At 28.0% G+C, this 16,468-nt stretch overlaps 1 protein-coding gene across 1 annotated transcript in view; it reads right to left on the bottom strand.

Moving 5' to 3' along the window:
* The window catches only part of LOC142325450 (putative E3 ubiquitin-protein ligase HECTD2), a 91,547-nt gene extending 75,397 nt beyond the window's left edge, over positions 1 to 16,150 (bottom strand). Inside the window, exon 1 of the mRNA XM_075367226.1 lies at positions 15,992 to 16,150. The gene's annotated coding sequence lies outside the window, so the exon portion shown is untranslated. The remainder of the gene's footprint in view (positions 1 to 15,991) is intronic.
* Between the last annotated feature and the right edge of the window lie 318 nt (positions 16,151 to 16,468).

The following is a 16,468-nucleotide window of genomic DNA, read 5'->3' as shown; positions in this document are numbered from 1 at the left end:
TTTTAAACTAGTAAATGATTTCAATTAACGGAATACGAAATTTAAAATTATGTACAATTATTAGTAAATCTTGTGAATAAAATACGCACAGTAAAATTTATATTCAAAAGTTCTCCTTAAAAAGGACAAGCTATACATTATTATTTTAGTATTTAAATTGTATTTTTTCGAAAGAAAAAAACAGTACAGTAAATAAAAGATTAAACAATAATAAATTATACAAAAAGTTAATTGTCATTCCGATAAAAAACACAATACAAACAATATGTTACTACGGTTAAAAATTCTAACAACCTTGATATTCAGATAGCAATGGACATTTTTTCAATCAATATACAATAATTAATAATTTATTGTAATTTTTTTCAGTTCATTCATTTTGAGTCAAACTATAAAAAAAAGTATTAAAAAAGAAAAAAGGAATTAAAAAAGGTATGCCTTAAAAGGTTTTAAAATGAGAAAATTCTCCAACATAATGTAAAAGATAAATTATTTTGGTTGTGATACACCTATAATTCACACATCAATAGATTTTTCATTCTCCGTTTTAAATCAACATATACTAAATTATTTTGAAACAGTAATGAGGCACTACGTAAAATGATGAAGCATAAACTTTAATAATAAGGAAATATAAAAGGGATATATTTTGATTTTTTATAACGTTTTTTCTAAATCCTCCCCGGTTTTTTTACTCATCCTCTCTCTTTTTACTTTTATTTAAATAAACTCATTCTCCAATCCTTTTTACGAAGATTAAATTCTCTATTCGCGTTGATACTCTATACAGCAGTTTAGAAGTTTATCAATCTTCTCATTTTATATGAGTACACATAAAACTTCCATTTTAGATTATTGCTTTTAAAATCAAAATAGTGATAAAAATACAATTCTTTTTATAACCACTACAATAAAGAATATTAACAGATTTCGTATGGAAAATAGAACATTCTTGGAGATTGTATTATATAAAAAAAGATATAAAATATTCATAAAGGATGGCGATACTTAAATATATTTTCACACGGTAAATGTAAAAAAAAAAAAATTCAGCAAGTGCTTCCAACTCGAAACGATTTTTTTTTTTCGATATGAAACCACTACATTTCAAACATCCAAGGGGCTCCCACGGGTGGCAATTCAACAGTTTTAAATGGAAAGGATTGTGACACGTGATTTTAAGTGCTATTAAAAACGAAAATCTTCGATGAAAAAACTTTTGGACTACGACAACCCTAACTAAAATTTCGGCCATTAAATATTTTTCACAGCTAATTTCAAACGTTACACTTCATGTAGTTGACATATCGAAAAATAGACCGTTCTGAGGTAGAAGTATTTGAGTAAATTAATTTTTTCTATGAAAAGTAATATATGAGTTACCGTACTTTAAAAACACTTTGTACACACGATATAAAAATTCCATAAGCTTAGTTAACGGAAATTCATTTTTTTTTTTCAAATAAAAAAGCATGGTGTGTTGGTTTGCTGCATATGCTCACATTTTTATTTTGAACTAGCAGACCCGGCAATGCTTCGCTATTGCTAGATTTGAGTATACTGTGTATATATGTGTTTAACCATAATAAATATGTGTGTAAACATTAACAAAATGAACATTACTGAACTTCACAAAATTTAAACTTTCCCTTTTACCCCTTTCTCCCTTCTCTTCTTTTCCTTTTTTCCATTTTTATTTTTACCGTATTCACTTCCCCAATTTCCCCTTTACCAGTCCCGATTTCCCCCTTTCCTCCCCGATTTCCCCTTTACTCCTCCATTTTATGCCCGATTCCCTCTTCTCCTTTCCCTTTTCTTTTTTCTCCTTTCCCCTTTCCATTTCCCCTTTTTTCTTTTTTAATTTTTCCCTTTCTTCCTTTTCCCCGCGCTTAAAACGGTCCAGTAGTTTTTTAGTCTATAGCGGACAAACATATCGGAAACATTGAAATGGAATCGTAAAATATTTTGTAAAGCCGTGTGTTGCTTTTACGTCCAACAGATAGCACTGTTTTTCAAAAAAGCATGTTTTTAACTGTCACAAGTGTGACGTCTTAGGTATATAAATAGTAGGTATATAAAAAATCCGCGCGTATTCGAATGCAACGTTGTGTCAAAATTTCAAAGCAATCGGTGAAGAACTTTCGGAGATTTAAGATTTTGAACAAACGAGCATTTACATTTTTTTTATTTATATAGAATATAGATAAATGAAGCACAAACTTTAATGAATTGAATTAATAAACTGTGAACTCTCTGTGTGAGCTGGGTTTGAAATGAATGATTCGAATAATCGAATGAATAATATAACAAAATATGCTTTATTTTTTTTTTAATTTTCCTTTTTTGCATCGAAAAAAATAAAGTAAATTTATTGCAATCCTTTTTATTATTTTTTTCATTACTGCTGCAATTCTTTTAAAAATAAATTTGTTGCTTTTCGTTGAAAAAGCCTTTTTGTTGTTAGTACGCTAAGTTCATGAACGTTATTTAGTTATAATTTGCAAAATGCAACGAAAGTATGGAGAAGGTCGAGGTCAAAATTAACTATCATATATTGAACGCACGTTATTTTACGTGCGTTGGTTCTGATTAACCAACGTATGTGCGTTAGTACGTATGTTGGTTCTGATTAATATTTTCAGAACCGGTAAACTGAATGCATTAAAAAAAAATATTTTCAGTTACATTCATCAGACTTAACGACGACATACGACGTAGTTTAAAGGTGGTAAAGTAGTTCTATCAATTTCAATGTATTATTTCCACCTTTTTCTGCCTTTTATTCCTAAATACCGTGTATAAATAATAATTTTCCAATTTTTATTTATTTCTCTTGAGGTTTTCTCTTTATTGTTTTTATTAAATTTTTGAATTGTTTATTACGTAGTTATAGCAAATGAAATTTTTCATTGAAATACCGGTTTTGGAATTATCGCACAGTCAGTTACCTATTACTTTTCATAAATTCCATTAAAATTTACATTTTAAGCAATTTTTTTATACATTAAACATAAGTCGATAAAGGAAAATTGTTAAATATCAAAGTTTGTTGAGTCCGTAAATTTCATATCATCGGTTACCTTTAGAATTTTTTTAACATTATACGAGTACATCAGGAAGTGTATATCTGTATTACGCATAACGAGACCTTATAGTTCACCTACCTATTCGAGCTGCCCACTAAGCTGTTTCGTTGGCTTTGTCCAGATACGTTCCAGATGCCGATCTCGGCAGGTGTACATTATTCAACTACCTTTCCCTTTTATAACTCCTTTTTTAGTATTAATTACCATTTTATAGTTGACCTTAATGCATTCTACGGCTTCTTCACCTTTGCGGTTGATGAAACTCACGGAATGTAACTGCTATGTAAGCCATAAATATTGATAAAAATGGATTTTTTAAAAGTTATCAATAAATTACAGTTTTTCATATAAAAAAGATGAAAAACAAAACAAAAATTCCTAAACGCAAACGAATGTTAGAATTTTTTATTTACTAATTAATTTACAAGATTCATAGTTACCTGACTCAGACATTATGATCTGACTGTCCGTTTTTGCCCATTGAAAACGTTTGGAATTTTTGAAGATGTTAACCTAAGCTTCGGTATTACGAGTATACAATTATTTTTCTTTAATACTAATAATATGAGTAACTCATATTACTAGTATTCTAGTAATATGAGTTTATCAGATTACAAGACTGTCATATACTGTATTTTACACTATAGGCAATAGAGACAGGACATCACAGTAAAAAGCACAATAAAACCGGTTTTATTTGAATTTAAAGTAGTTACAATTTATATTATTTAAACAAGTTTTATAAAAAAGTTACATTTTTCTAAAAAAATCGCTGTTTTTTTTATAAATTTACCTTATACATTTTCATTCAAAATTACAAATCTCATTGCAAAACCTTTTTATTCAGGGGCTAATCAATTCGAAGAAAACACCCAAAAAAAATTTTATGGAAAATATTTTTTTGCATTTTTCTGTATATTAAAATGTGCTAAATTTGAATCAGTAACTCATATTTGAAAATATAAATTAGCAAATAGTTTTAAATAACTATTAACTATTGTTGTCATGATCTTACTCATAACCTAAAAATTTATTTTTATTTTTATCTAACCTAAAACATATTCAATTCGATTTCATTTCTTTGTTTATCGTTGTATTTTCTGTATAAATATTTTATTGTAAATAAATATCTGTTAAAAATGTCACCTATTAAACAGAAAACTAAAAGAAAGCAGACATGAAAGGCAATTAAATCAAAAATTGAACTCCTAAAAAAACGCCTTGTAGAAAAGTTAGAATATCAAAACTTGCAAAATGTAAATCATTAGCTGTAGTCTCTCAGGAAAGTGTTGGTAGTTGAATTTCATTAACGTATCCCACAGCTTGTCCGTGAAAAGGATCAGTGTGTCACTTGGTCACAAGAGTTTCCAAATAGAAAAACAACGAGATAAAAGAAAAAAGCGTCGAATGATAGCTTCCAGAATGAAGCATTTCAAGAAAGAAGAGAAAACTAAGACTAGAAAATTTAAGAAAAGAGAAAGTGAAAAAAGGAGAAGTAGAAGCATATGGAGGAGCTAGCTTATTCTAAGATAGCTTTTCTGTCTGGGTAACTGAAAATATGTTTGTATTGTTTTTTCAAAAAATTGATTTCTGAAACACTGGAACAGCTGTAAGTAAACTTCTAAATAAGATTTCTTAATGATTTTTGTTTTTTTTTTATATTGCACAAAATTTCTGACTATATGATTTGTAGAGAGAGTATTTTAAAACAGTATGAAAAAAAGTTAAAATGAGTGAAATATCAAGTAAATATGAAAATTTTGAAAACTTTTTAGATGCAATTTTATTATGAGACTTTGATAACAAGCAAATAAAATCACACCGTCTCTAAAAATCGTAGTGCAGAATTTTTTGTTTCGTATGACAAAAATTATAATTCTAGAATAAATACTTTTTGAGAAATATCCGTCCCCATGAATTGCTATTTTTTAACACCCACCCTATTTTTAGAGGTTGTAATGAATACTCGTATATGCATAATTTTTTGAATGATAATCTAAATGTATATATTAATTGTTAGATGTAAAACAGCAGAATAACTGCAAAACAAAAGAAATTTTTTTTTGGGTTGACTACCTTTCATCTTATAATGATTTATACTAGATTATTATTTTTCGGAAACATGAGTATTCAAAAGGTTAATGAGAGAGATAGTTGTAATTAAAACTTTTAGCCCGGAAATTCATAAACAAATTATAACCATTATTTACAGATCCCTTCATTAAAGATTAACATTTTTACAAGACGCTCTGTACACCACGAATAGTTTAGCGAAAAGTTAGGAAAGAAGTTTAATCTACCCACCCGTTTTATTCTCTAATTAATTATTCATTTAAGAAAAGGTTACCAGGCAAATTTATTAAACCAAGATTTAATTATTAATAATAAAAATATTGTTTTAAATTATAATATCGACTAATTCCTACTCTAAACGGTTATCGAAATAAATCTAAATGACAATAAACTAAAGAATATTTACTGAAACATTTAAAAATGCAATATGCGCATTTCGATTGTTAAATAATCATTAATAGTAGATACAGAAGAATTAACAAAAGGAATTATTATTTATATAAAATAAAAAAATAAATTAACAAAATAAATATTAATCAAAAATAAAAAAAAATAAAAAAACTTAAACAAAAATGTTCGTTAATTCTTTTTTCAGACAAGGAATTATTTTTAAATTTTTTATTTATAAAATTTCTTATATATTTTTTAATGTGTTCTTTTTTTATTTTTTATTTACAAGTTCCCTTGCATCTAATTATGATTGTTTAATAAGCGAAATATTCATCAAATTTTAAATCTGAAACGGTTTTAGAACTGTTTTTTTCTATTTTATCTTATTAACCTGTAAAATTCAATGTTCAGTTATTAGTTACAATTTTTTAAATAATTTAAAAAATTTTCTTATGTGATTAACTCGTTCACAGAAAATAAGACTTGTAATATATGAAACGACTAATACTTACACGCATAACAATGAGATAAATGTTTTCTATTGAACAACATCAATTCTCAAATGTCAGTAGAAAAATGATTAAATTCTATACGCTTCCACCAAAAAATTAACCTCCACAGAATACAACAAATTTTTATAAGTTGCCCACAATACAAAAAAATTTCGATTAAAAGTTAATTCAACAAGAATCAATAAAATTAGAGATTTATATATATTATCCACAATAGATGTTTTTATTAATCATAAATTCAATAAACGTCCCTAAAAGTTCAGAAATCATTAACCCCTGGGTGTTTGTCCTTAAATACGTATTGATTACTTAACTTTTCATGCTTCTTTTGTATCATTCCCTTGTACAAAATAATTTCGTTATTAATAACTGTATACAGACCACAAATACTACCTGTGAGTAAAAATTATAATTTAAGTGAACTATGATCGATTAAGAAAAGATCAAAATTAGTGTATATCAATGATCAAAATAAGGGGCTTTGTATGATATATTAATAACTTCTATTTTCCTTATTTGATTTTCATTGATTCGAAATTTTTATCGAAAATTATTGTTTTCACGTGAAAACAATAATAAAAATATTACAACCAGACTTGGACTAGTTCAAATCATTTTGTACAAAATATGAATTAAATTAAGAAATATAGTGTTTAAAAAAAATTATTTTAGTAAATTTACATAAATTAATTATCGTAACGGCAAAAATTATAAGTTATAATTAGAATATGAAATAATTTTATTATATAAATTAGAAATTACAAAATATAAGCTATAAAAAACTAAGAATTTAAATTATTGTTTATCATAAATCAGCACATGAGTATATATACCACAAGTCACCCAAAAATTTATATCTGTATTTTTTATTAATAATGTATAATTATTAAAATAAATCGATAAAAAACGAAAATTTGAATTTGTATATATCCGGTAATTGCTATGTTTAAAAAATATAAAACAGTTTTTAGGTTGACTAATGTATATTACAATTTAAATTAAGATGAAAATTAAAAAAGCTAAACTAAAGTTTAAAATAGCTACAAGTTTTAAAAATTTGTCGATTTAAACATTTTTTAATATTCAAAAATTTCAAAAGATACCGTATTTATTCGAGTACCCTCGCACTTTTTTTCTTGGAATTAGAGAGAAAAAATAAGAGTGCGTGGCTTACTTGAAACATAGCCTTTAACCAGGATAATTTATGTAAAGTAAACGTTTTCTTAGAAGTACCTAAATTCAATCACATAAGTCACTCTGGTCTTTTTTTTATTTCGTATAAAAATTCGATTACATAAATATAGTTACATTAGGCTTTCGTTTATCAATACCGGATGCCGCTTATATAGAATGCATCCTTAATTATTAAAATCCTGTTCATATTATCGATAGGAACGAAGTTAATTAATTTTATAAAACTGATTCATTCTGTATAGGCTGCATCCAGTTCTAATGACACTACAGGTACAGTATCAGTTACCCATAGTCATTGTACTGTTTGTATATGTGGACGTTATGTGCAATTTATCTGTTTAGTTTATCTTGTAAAGTTTAATACGGTGATTTATTTTAATTACGGCAATAAAATGAGTACAAAAGGACAGCATCTACGATCTTTTACAGTAAATGAAAAACTGCGCGTTATAGAAGAGGCTGAAAAAATTGGAAATCGGGCGACAGGAAAAAAATTTGACGTAGATGAAAGCTGCATTCGAGACTGGCGTAAGAAGAAACAACTTCTGGTGAAAGGCACTGGTAATAAAAGGGGGTTTCGTGGCTTAAAACCAAAATACACAGACATAGAAAAAAAAATTGTATGACTTTGTTATGGAAAAAAGGAAATGCGGTTATGCTGTCACGACAAAAATTTGTCAATCATATTCTCGTGAAATCGCTAAATCGTTGAATAAAGTTGATTTTAAAGAAAGCCGTGGATGGATAACACGATTTTTTGCACGAAATGATTTGTCAATAAGACGAAAGACGACCATTTTTCAACGACTTCCAGACGCTTATGAACAAAAATATAACATTTTCACAAATACATAATAAATCTTAGAAAAGATAAAGGCTATTTGCCTACTCAAATAGAAAACGCTGATCAAACCGCCGTATATTTTGAAATGCCATTTGACAAAACCGTAAAAAAAAAGGTGAAAAAAGTGTTACGATTCGCACTGGTGGTAATGAAATACAAAGGTGTAATGTTATGCTTTGCTTTACTTCTGATGGATCAAAATTACCTCCGTACATTGTTTTTAAAAGAAAAACTCTTCCTACCGCACAGGTAAATGGAGTTATTATCAGAGCACAGGAATCAGGTTGGATGGACGAAACCTTAATTTTAGATCGGATCAGGTGCGTATGGCAAAAGCGATCAGGAGATTTACCTAATAAAAAAAAACCGGTATGCTAGTAATGGATAGTTATCGGTAGCATAAGACTGATAAAGTGAAAGACATTTTAAAAAAGGGTATGACAGACCAAGTAATAATTCCAGGCGGATTGACATCTCTATTGCAACCACTAGATGTCTGCATTAATAAACCGTTCAAATCTGCATTAAAACAAATGTACAGTAAACGGATGGCTGATGAAAATTTCTTTTTCACGCCTACAGGAAGAATCAAACGCCCAGATTTTAACCAGATTTGTGTTTGAATAAAAAATACTTGGGAAGGTATTTCCACGGAATTACTAAGGAAAAGTTTAAAAAAATGCGGAATATCTAATGAACTTGATGGTAGTGAAGACGATCGAATCACCTTTGGCAGAGCGACGTGGAGACTACCGGTAACTCTTCTACAGGCATTGACAGTGACAGTGATTAATTAAAAATAAAATCCCATATTAAAAAGCGTATTGAAATGATCCTTTTCAACATGATACTTTCTTTTCGTTTTACTCGCTTACTGATTCTGAACTAAACTAGTACTTATGGTAATTAATTATTAATGTAATATCAATATTGTAATATAAATGAACGAATTAAATGCTTTACTTTCTGAATATTTTCGTATTTTTTTATCATATCGGTTGCACTATAAAATACCGGTATATACTCGATTTTTTTTTTAGATTTTCGACCCGGAAAATCGAGGTGCGGGGCTTATTCGGGGGCGGGGATACTCTAATAAATACGGTATGTCGCTCGGAAAAAAGAATCGTGCGAAAATTTTGTGAAGATACAATGTCGCAATTTTATAAAATGATATACTTCGAATTTAATGTATGAAAGAGAATCGTAGGTCCTAAAAAAGGTTTTGGTATCGTAGACTAGACTTTCGATTCAGAGTTTCTAAGTGTTAGGTATAGAAGTCATAATGACGTTTATATAGAGTATTAAATAATTTAGTCGATTTACATAATAATCGACGAGTATAAAAATGGAATATTATCAATGTATGCTTCAAAGTCTTCGACAAAAGACAAATGCGCACAAATCTGAATATTGAATTTCAAAGCTTATGAAATCAGATCTTAACGGCTCAGAAGAAGGAAAAGAAGAAAATTTAACGATTTCATTAAATACATTGATTAACAAAATTTTGATAGATTTATTCTTCAATTTAATCATCTCGCAGATTTTTCTTCTTTAATAACTTTTTACCGGGATCGGTAGTAGCTAACTTACGACGCGGCTGACCATGTTTGCTACATTACTTAGTCGAATTACATTAAACCTTATTTTCTTTCCTTTTTTACCTCTTTCTTTTCGAATTTGATATTTCTTTCTGAATTTTATTACCCTTAATCGTTTATTCTTCTAGCTTATATTATAGAACCAGCTTTGAATTAATAAAAAAAATATTTATTTATAAACTTGCAGAAAAAATAAATTGATTTTGAAATTAACACATATAAATTCTACTATTACAAGTAAGAAACGTATAATTTGTTTCTTTCAATATATCTGGTGTTAACATACTCGTGTAATAAATATTTTACAAGAATTATTTTGTTGAACGACTACAAAATAAGATTAATTCTTTGATCGGCTTATGGCGTGATATAACGTAATTATGTGGGAGGAGAATATCTAGGCGTTTATTTTTAGTATCGCTGATTACTGACCGATGCATAATATTTCATCATTTGTAAGGAAATAAGAAAAGCCTTACAAAATTATATTAATATATTTACCCTTGACCTCGAACCGACACAATAATTTTTTCAACCCCGATTACATTTGCTTAAAAGCACAGAAACTAATTTTATTTCGACGCAACCAATATATCCTCACGAATGATTTTCAACAATTAACTTAGAACGTAAGTCAAATTATTTGCGTGATATAAATAGAATGCAAAATTTTGTCGAGCAGCGTAATTTAAATTTAGTAATGAATAAATATTAAATACTGTTTCTTTCTCAATGTAAGGATTAAATTGAATTTATTAAATAATAGGTGGGCACCCCATTTTATTTCTACAAGTTAGGGAATTATCCGTTACTTAATGATATGAAAAGAGAGATGATTAACAAAATCTTGCTTCGGTTTACACGAGTTAATTGTTTATTTCAACAAGTAGAATATTATAAAATAACATTTTTTAAAATTACAAAAAAAAAACATTAAAAACTAAAAATTTATTTTTTTAACTCTTCTTTGAGTTTTCAGATCTGTTATTTTAAAATCGGCAATTAAACGATCCTTAATGTGGTAAAGAAAAATCTAAGTTTAAGATTTGAAAAAAGCAATAAATTTTTTACGTTTTAATACGTTTGTTCGATCGCTTTTATTACTTACTAGCAGACCCGGCAATGCTTCGCTATTGCTAGATTTGAGTATATATATATATATATATATATATATTAAATGAATAAAATTGAAAGTTTGGTAAAACATTAAAAAGATTAACATTACGGAACTTCTTAAAATTTAACATTTCACTTTATCTCCTCTTTTTCCCTATATCCCTTCCCTTTCAACTTTTTTCTCTTTTTACGTTTTCCCTTCTTCTCTTTTTCCCTATTTCCCTGTTCTTTTTTCTTTTCCCAATTTCCCCTCTCTCCTTTTAAATCGGACCAGTAGCGTAAATTGGTCTAGTAGTTTTTTAGTCTATAGCGGACATACATCACTGAAATATAGAAATAATGGAACGGGCACTGTCTATGTCCAACGTGAACGGAAAACGAACGTGAGACAGATAGATTTAGAGGTATAGTTTTCATTGTCGCACAGTGCAGCGCATGCGGATTGTACCTAACGTACCGTCCCTTCAGAAAGTGATTCCATAATTCTTAATTGTAGTTAATATTAAGTGATAAAATCTCATAATTCTATTTAATTAACAGAAAAATTTCAATGCTTATGAATATTAAATAAATGTTGAGTTAATCATTGTATCATATAAATGTTTTTATAAAAACTTTCTACAATAACTAAAATTATGGAAGATAACTTCTGATTTGGAATGAGAGAGATCGTCACAAACTTTTTGAACGGACTGTAGACAAAGAGAGGTATACCTCTAAATAAGCTATCTTTGTTGGCACGGATTTCTAACGCTAGTGCCCATTGCAGTATTGCAATAATTCAGTGACATACATTCGAACATCGCCTTTTAAATCTATAGAAGAAGAAAGTCTGTATATTTCTTTCTTTGTTTCGTAAATATCTCCACACCGGCGCCACGTAGCGGGTATAGTTTTTGCCAAAATTTCTCTTTCCGCATAACTAATATGTATTCTGAATTTGAGTCAGATCGGTCCATAAATACAATATTTCCAAATATCTCAACTCCAGCGCCACCTAGCTGGTGCATTTTTTGTAAAAATATTTCTTTTCACGTAACTAATATATATTCTAAATATGACCCAAATCCGACTGTAAATGCAATTTTCTCCAAATATCTCAACCCCAGCGCCATCTAGCGGGTGCATTTTTTCAGAGGTAATTTTTTTCCATGTATGTAACACATATTCTGAATATGAGCCAAATCGGACCATAAATACGATTTTTCAAAATATCTCGACCACAGCGCCACCTAGCGGGTCCAAACTAATTCAGAAACCTTCGCGGACGTGCGCACAACTTACCAAAGTTTCATCGCAGTCGGATGAACGGTTTAGGAAGGCATAAGAGACATACAGACAGACAAACATTCATTTATATATATATAGATTTTAATGTTTCTTTTATCGATTTTATGTTTTACTTAATACATGGTAGGCATAACGAAAATACTACCGATATGAAAAGAACCAACTTAAATGAACCTTACTCAAAAAATAAAAGGAAAGAGATTTATAATTTAATAAAAGCAAAAAAAAAGGGAATGTGTACAACAGACTTAAAAGAGACTACCACTAAGCTTGAACTTAGTGGTAGGCTCTTTTTTTTAATAATTTATTTTATTTTTGAATTTTCATGTGAAAATATTTTGAATATTAGAATGATATCTCGCTATATATTATTATGTTGCAACTAATCGATAATGATGATAACAATTTTAAAATATCTTCCCTTCTTATCTACAAATAACATATAGTTTTTCGTTTTTTAATGTTTTCCCTTACTTATGTTATCTTACTACGGGTTCTCGACAAGAACTTCCTCTATAGAATAAAAAAATAATTATCAAAATTTGGTAACAATTAGACTCAAATTTACATAAAAAATAAATATGTAGATGTCAAAATGAGAACTTCCTTCTTTATTTTAAATCCGTTTAATAAATTAAGAAAATATCCTAAATTAAAATAAATCACCTGTTTTTATAGACATTAAATTTTCTTCATTTCTACTTCCTTGTACGAAGTAAAGGAAGTATTGTGATCGCGAAAAATTTTGGTTTTCAGATTTCAACGGAAATATTCATTTTGACCATCCCTGAATCCATTTTGACCAGTTTCGGCGTGACGTCTGTATGTACTTATGTACGTATGCATCTCGCGTAACTCAAAAACGATTAGCCGTAGGATGTTGAAATTTTGGATTTGGATTAGGACTGTTGTACCATTTAGTTGTGCACCTCCCATTTTGATTGCAATCGACAGGACCAAAGTGTCCAAAAAAGCCCAAAATCCAAAAAATTTCGATTTTGGACTTTCTCTTAACTGCAATAATAAGACCTCATTGAGAGCTTTTAAACGATTTATCAAAGTGGTACTGATATTTCAGAGTTATAGTCAAATAAAATTTTAATTAATGAACTATTTGGATCTTACAAGGGAAAGGCACATAGGTTCAAATCCGACTTCCATCTCCTTTTTTTAATTTTTTTTTTTTAATTTGAATATATTGTTTTAAAATAATTATTAACCTCTTATTGTAAAAAATGTTTAACAATGAATAATAATAACAATAAAAAACAATATAGGAAAAAATATCAGAAGTAATTAATGAAATAAAAATTTTATATACTTCCATTTTTTTTTTTAAATGTGTATATATAATTTAATAGGCGTACAAGGAAGTCATGTGGTGTCCATATCAGATTATTTTTTTAACCTACGGGATCACCGTTAAATATTGCTTCAGAGGATGAGATGAATGACAGCTTTTGTAGTGTGTGAAAATGTCATGCTTGACCAGGATTTGAACCCGGGACCTCCAGATGAAAGGCCGAGAAGCTACCACTCGCGCCCGGAGGCCGACAATTCACCATATTTATAAAACCTGAAAATCTTCAAGACTGTAAAATTAGGACCTACGGAGTGAAAGGCGCAGTTACATCATGGGGCTGTCAGTTTTTTTATTTTCTGCTTTATTACTTTTTTTTTCTTAGATAACATTAAATACTTATCAAACTAAATAATCAATAAATTTATTCCTTAAGGTTTGAAAATGTGTCGACGGAGGAACACAATAATCTAAATACTTAGCGTTTATCAGATGAAAAGTTCTCTCTTTTTTCAGACCTTACTGGTTTGCTTTGAAAAGCCTAAACACAACTAACTTTCCCATCATTATTAACGATTAATTTTTTTTTATTAAGATTATTCCCGTCGAAAATATAATATCATCTCTCGAGACCCCTTTAAAAAGTCACAACAAGTTTTAATATTTGTAAAAACCGGCTGTCAGATCGTTGTTTTTACCGTAAATATGAATGCTTTACAAATTGAATTAAATAGATTTAAATATCAATTATTCAGCCTACATTTAGAAAATTACAAATTTTAATCGAGCCTTGTGTTTCTCTATACATGTGCAATCACAGCTAAAAAGTATATTCTTAAAAAAATAATAATTTCAACCTCTACCGAACCGGATTAAGGAATTTTCATATAACTCATCATAATACATTTAAGCTTACATACATTTAAGTTAGGGACCTTATAATGTTTCTGTTATCATTTTTAATCAAACCGTTTAAAAATTCTTCCTACCAATTTTGTTAAAATACAATTAAAATACCTTCTTTTACAGAAACAATATTACGCTGTTAAATTTTTAAACGACTAATTAAGAAATTTGTTTAAAAATTCCTGAATTTTCTGTATATCGGTTTAACTTGTACATAAATAATTTTCAACCCCTGATTTGTAATTTATTTAATATTATTTTTAATAATCAGTACCGTCATGTATTTACTTTAATTTTATTTCACGTCATTATATTTTAAGTAATTAATACGGATGAATTTTTTTCATATTTATTTTTTATTTTATAATTAAGAATCGTGTATAGACTAAATATGTTTTACGCTGTTGTGATCAATTTTTTACCATGGTTTCCTCGATCTATTCAGGCAAACTTCCGGGCGGTTTATTTATTTTCTTTTTAAATTAGCGTAACTACCCGTTCTTGATGCGATTTAAATAATTTTTTTACTATATATCGATCAGAATAAAAGTTTATTTATTCATTTAATATTATAAGAATATTCTTAACAAAAGTAATTTCTTTTATTTAAGCTAAAAATATTTCTAAGAAAACTCTTCATATCAATCTCGAAAAGAACAACTTTTTATCGATTTATGTAGTGATTTTAAAGTCGTTCATCAAAAGAAGACACAGATATTAAGGTCGAATATTGATAGGTTAAATTTTTTTATTTTAATTTTGTTGAACGTAGTAAATCACCTTTCTTGTAAATTATGGTGGGAAGACAAATTGTAAACAAATTTATTTTATTTTAGGTAAGCAAATTTATTTTTTCTGCTTAATCTAATGACAGAATTTATGTTCAAATTTAATTTTTCATCATCACTACATACATATATATATATAAATAAAGAAAACATAAAACTTTAATTAATACTATTTATCTATTTTTAATTAAATAAAATTAACTATTAATTAAAAATTACTGAATATAGGAAAACCATAGATCAAACTGTGTTCAGATTAAGCGAGAACTATTCAGAAATAAAAATTATTATTAGAAAACTAATAATAAAATATTTTTTTTTTAGATATACTTTGTTTCCCACGGCAGACGAATCGTACTAAAGAATCTTCTATTTTGTTTCCTTTCACTTATTTTTATCGGCAAATTTTATTTCAAAAATCAAACTGATAGAGATATAATAAGAAATCGAATGAAATCCCTTCATAATTTCTAACTGTTTTTAAGAAATCGATCGTTAAGCGATAAATTTATCGTTACGGATATAAGGAACTGACATATTAAATCGGATGCAAAATATATCTCCAAACAAGATTATATGTAATATAAATACGTATAATCTGTTAGTACGATTTTAACTGTGTTCTGTTTCATATCTAACAAATATTTTTTTAAATCTTTCCTGATACCCGTAACATTAGTAAAATAATACTTATTTAATTATTAAATATTTTTTTAAATAAAATTAAAACTAAACAAATAACAGGTATAAATTGCAAAAATTATTTTCTTTGCGTAAACTAAAATAAATTAATAATAACTCGCAACCTGTTTAATATAATTTCTTTAATTTATATTAAAAAGAAAACTATTATAATTTTATAAAATGCATATTCAGCTGTACTCTTACGCTAAAAACACCGCAACGTATAAAATATCCCTATTAATTAACTATTTTCAATGTTGTCAAATCGAATAAATATACTCGGTATAATATTACGCAAGGATTAAATAAGTGCGATATAGTACATTACAATGGTGCGAATACACTGAGTAGAGCGGACACGTACAAAATGAAATAAAGCGAGCAAACTACTACTGGCCGGCAAAAGGTTGTCGTGTAAGAGAGGTTAAAATATCGATTATAATCAATCGATCCACTCGACAGTGTTGTGGACTTGTTACACCATGGAGATAGCATATGACGTCATTGACCGTGACATAGTCTATTGTATTCTTTACGTCCTACATAATAATAAAACAAGATATCATGTCGCAGTCATATTAATATTCGAATTTCTTTCTTTTTTTCTTTTAACTGTTTGTGTAATTTTATACTACAATTAAAAAAAAATACCCTACAGAAATGTTTTCATTTGCATTTTAT

The sequence above is a fragment of the Lycorma delicatula genome, chromosome 5 (assembly GCF_047948215.1).
Source record: "Lycorma delicatula isolate Av1 chromosome 5, ASM4794821v1, whole genome shotgun sequence".
Taxonomy (NCBI): Eukaryota; Metazoa; Arthropoda; class Insecta; order Hemiptera; family Fulgoridae; genus Lycorma; species Lycorma delicatula.
The sequence above is the reverse complement of the archived record's forward strand: the minus strand, read 5'-3'. Positions and strand labels throughout refer to the sequence as shown.